Here is a 4,050-nt window from a genome sequence, read left to right as displayed (position 1 = left end):
TTTTTTTTTTTTTTTATAGCAGGACCCTACAAACTTTTGTTGTTCTCTCACCTTGGGTAGAGAATGCCTTGGGCTACCCTGATTACATAGAATCACCAACAGATATCTGTTATGATGGGTGAGGGTGAGAGCTGGTGACAGAGATGCTGAAGCCTGAGCTGGCTGCAAGGATACTGGTGCCAGGGCTGTGGCTTTAACTTGGAGAACACATGATGGGGACATAGGTCTGTGTGTGGCTCTGATGAAGGTCAATTTTCTGGGAGTACTGGGTCAAGATTTTCTGGCTAGCTTTGATTTTTCAGTTAGAATCCTGGAGGAGTTTAGGCCTCTGGATCAGATTATGTCAAATGCAAGTTTGATGACATGGGTGTCAGGTTTCCAAGCAGCGTCATGAATCAGCGGCAGAGGAGCTTTGGCCAAAATAACTTTGTCTAAGGTCACTATAGCCTATTTAGTCCTTTGACCTCCCTTTCTAACAGAGCTACTTCCATCTATATACAGAGTGTACTCAGCATCTGTTACGGGCTTCATTTTTAAGTCTGGTCAGTTTGAAAACAGCCAGTGCTGGGCAGTCATGATCTGCTGGGCCCTGCTTTGTGGGCAGGTACGTGGTAGGACTGAGTGATCCATAGTTATCCAGGAGGCACAGCACAGCATGTGGCACCTGAATAATTAGCTCTTGACTTAAGGTGAGCTTGTCAGTTTTTTTTTAATCAGAAAGTCAGTGGCTGTTAGAGTACAAAGGTTGGCCATGGAGGACTTCCAGGGGTTGACAGTTTGAATCAACATCATTGCTTTGTGAACTCAAAGATTCAGATTTTATAGAACCTAGAAGCTCCAAGAAGTTTGTATAGTTTCTTTCTTGCAGCCAGTTTCTGCCAGATATTGTAGCAGAGCTTTTGTGTCTTTCCAATAAGCAGCGTGGGCATTGTTAATCAGAAATGTAGCTGTATTTTTTGCTGGGAAATGAGAGATGTTATCTGTGTGAAATTCTCCAAAGAGGGTAAACAAGTTTTTGAACCTCTGGGAGACTGAGTCTATGTCAGTTGACTTTTGAGTCTAGAAATGGGGTGTTTTGAAAGAGGTACAGGTAGACAAGTCAATCTACAGTAGAAGAAAGAAGGTGTTAGGTCTAGGTAGGTGTGCCAGCAGGCTGTGGGTGCCAGAAGACTGAGACAATGTGGATGGAGGGCAATAATAAAGGCATTGGTAGCTTGCGGATCTTGAGTTGGTTTTATAAGCAGAAGATGTTTGACAGTCTATAGACATTTTTTTAGTTTTGAAGCCTCATTTATTTTTCTAGAGGGACTACGATGGGCCTGGGAAGGGGCAGACTATGATGGGGGTGAGAAACAGGCTGTCCTGGAGAGAAGAGGGCTTTGTGGCCAAAATCAAGCACTGACTGATTAAATTGGAATTAATTCAACTGGCTGGAAGTAGGCACGATGGGAGCTGGGGTGGTGATCATTGTGTTGAAACTGTTGGCAGGGAGAATTCTCAGGAAGAATGGGTCTCTTTCTTATTTTCTTTGAGTGGTGTGACTTCATTTTTCACTCCATAATCTCAGAAAAGTCCCTTTTCCTGAAGCCAAGGACTGTGGGTTTTGATTAATTAGTTTCCATCTCTGACTTCCTGAGTGTGTGTTGTGTACCCTTGAACAATGGCACAACAGACAAAGGGTGGCACCCCAGAGGTGGGGGAGGGGAGAGAGAGACAGAGAGAGAGAGAGAGAGAGAGAGAGAGAGAGAGAGAGACAGAGACAGAGACAGAGACAGAGACAGAGACAGACAGACAGACACAGAGAGAGACAGAGAGAGAGAGACAGAGAGAGACAGAGACAGAGACAGAGACAGAGACAGAGAGACGTTCCTGGAGGATGGTCTTGCTCAACAAGAGTTGAGCAGACTCTCTTGCACAAGATGAGCAAGACTGACAGACAGATTAACTGCGATGCCTCCAGGGGTAGTCCCAGAATCAGGCAGGCAGGCGGACCAACAGACAGATAGATTGTATCCTCCCCCTTTGTGTGTGTGTGTGTGTGTGTGTGTGTGTGTGTGTGTGAAGCCCTCCCCAAATGCTTTATTACATGGCTTCATCAGTCATCATGGCCAACCCCATGCCCATGTGAGGAGACAGGGACACATGTGCCATGCCCAGCAGACAGTCCTTGTTAGCAATGCAGTCACATTGGCGGGGTGATGATGAGTCAGTTCTTGGCTACTCTGCTCTGGGCAGCCTTTGAGTTTCCAGCAGGCAGAAACATAGCCCAGTAGATGGGAGGAAGGATTTTTCAGACCTGGGTGATCTCCGTGCTCTGCAGCTGGCTTTCCAGGGTGACATCCCTTGCTGCTGCTTTCTTTTCACTTCCATTGTGTTGCTTCTTCTGCTTCTTTGATGGCTCCTTGTCAATGGGTGCCAGCTTCCCAAAGGGGATCAGTTCTTGGAGCCCTGGTGGCATGAACTCCTTTAGTTTCTCAGGAACGATGACACCCTTCTCTGTGTGGTAGTTCTCCGAGATGATGCTGATGGTCCTGGTAGTGGCACACATCTTAGAGCTGAGAACAAGGACAATTTCCACCTTTTCCATCATCTACTTGGTCTACCCTATCAGATTTGGAGATGGCAAGCCTGGTAATTGTACAGTTGGAACAGGAGACTAACTCTGGGAAAGCTCCTGAGCTTGGAAATCAGGCCTCCAGGTCAAGCTTCTTACTGGCAAAATGATTCAAAAACCCAAAATGATTTTTGTGATGTGGTTATGGCATCCTCAGAGGCTGGCAGAACTCCTTTGCGGTGGTGATCATTTCCTCAAACATCTCCCATGACTTGTCATGAGGAAACGCATACTGCTCGATCTTCTCAAACAGATGGACTTGAAAGATGCCACAGGTGTCATGGTCATGGGAGCCCACTTCCTGGAGAAAGCAGGGGGACAGGCTGCCATATGTGATGGGCACGTCCTCTGGCCACAGCCATTCATCCCAGTGCGGAGCAGCAATGGGCTGCTCTGAAGTGGCATCAGGCACTTCTCATCATAGGAGTTGTCATCTCACTTTTCACTGTCTTTGCCAGTCACCTTATAAAGTTCATCAAAATGCCTGAGTTGAGCCACTTCCTGCATGACCTCCTTCCACATGAAAAAGAAAGTGTAAATAGGAACATAGTTCTGACTTGCCAGGGAGCAGAGAGCAAGCTGGATGAGTACTTGTTCCAGCAACATCAGGACCCCCTTCTGGAAGTACCTGCGACTCCCAGCCACTGTGGCCCCCTTTTCACCTTCAAAGCCATCTACTATCACTACCAGGTCCACATGAGAGTACTTCTTCCTCAACATGCAGACACCCCAAAACCTTTCTATTTTGTCTGCATCCTCATCGTTACTGATGGGCACAGAGGGGTGCAGAAGGTTCCCAATCTCTTGAAGATTTTGAACTGTTCTACCTGCAGTTTTAACTGCTCTGCATCAGATTTCAGGATGGCATCATTGATAAGGAGTCAAACTTTTTTAATTTGTGAGACTTTCTGATTTGCTAAAGCGTCTGCAGTGAGGTCATTGAAATCTAACACATTCTCAGAAACAGACTCACCATCTCCCACCAGCTCTTTTTTCTTCATCTTCTCTCCAATTGTCTTGCTGCATAAGTTCTTCAGCTTGTTGAAGTTATCTGCCTGAAATCTGCACCATCACCACTCTCTGTCTGCATCTACCAGCTGGTCCATGTGTCCCGGGTCCTTGAAGCGCTTCTCCTGTGTTTCTCAGATGAGATTTGGGTTCGCTCCTTCCACTTGAAACAAATCCAGATCAAGAACCATCTTTCTTTCTTCTGAGTCCACACTCAGGGAAGTAAGGATCTTATCACAGAAGCCACTCTGTGCCGTATCCTCCTACTTTTACACTTTGATGGGAACCACATGAGCAGGGAGCCAGAAATCCTCCTCCAGACTTTCAAGGGGACTTGAGAAATCTCAAGGATGAACCATCCCATCAAAACCTGGAGAGGTCCTTGCTCTGTCCATGAGGGCCACAACCAGGGACTATGGTCAGTTTTC

General features: G+C 46.6%; 1 pseudogene; it reads right to left on the bottom strand.

Moving 5' to 3' along the window:
* Positions 1–2,290: 2,290 nt before the first annotated feature.
* LOC101561364 lies at positions 2,291–3,813 on the bottom strand (annotated as a pseudogene).
* Positions 3,814–4,050: the final 237 nt, after the last annotated feature.

Source organism: Octodon degus, unplaced genomic scaffold, assembly GCF_000260255.1.
Source record: "Octodon degus isolate 3935 unplaced genomic scaffold, OctDeg1.0 scaffold00029, whole genome shotgun sequence".
Classification (NCBI taxonomy): Eukaryota; Metazoa; Chordata; class Mammalia; order Rodentia; family Octodontidae; genus Octodon; species Octodon degus.
Note: the sequence above shows the minus strand (reverse complement) of the source record. Positions and strands in the feature narration are given on the sequence as shown.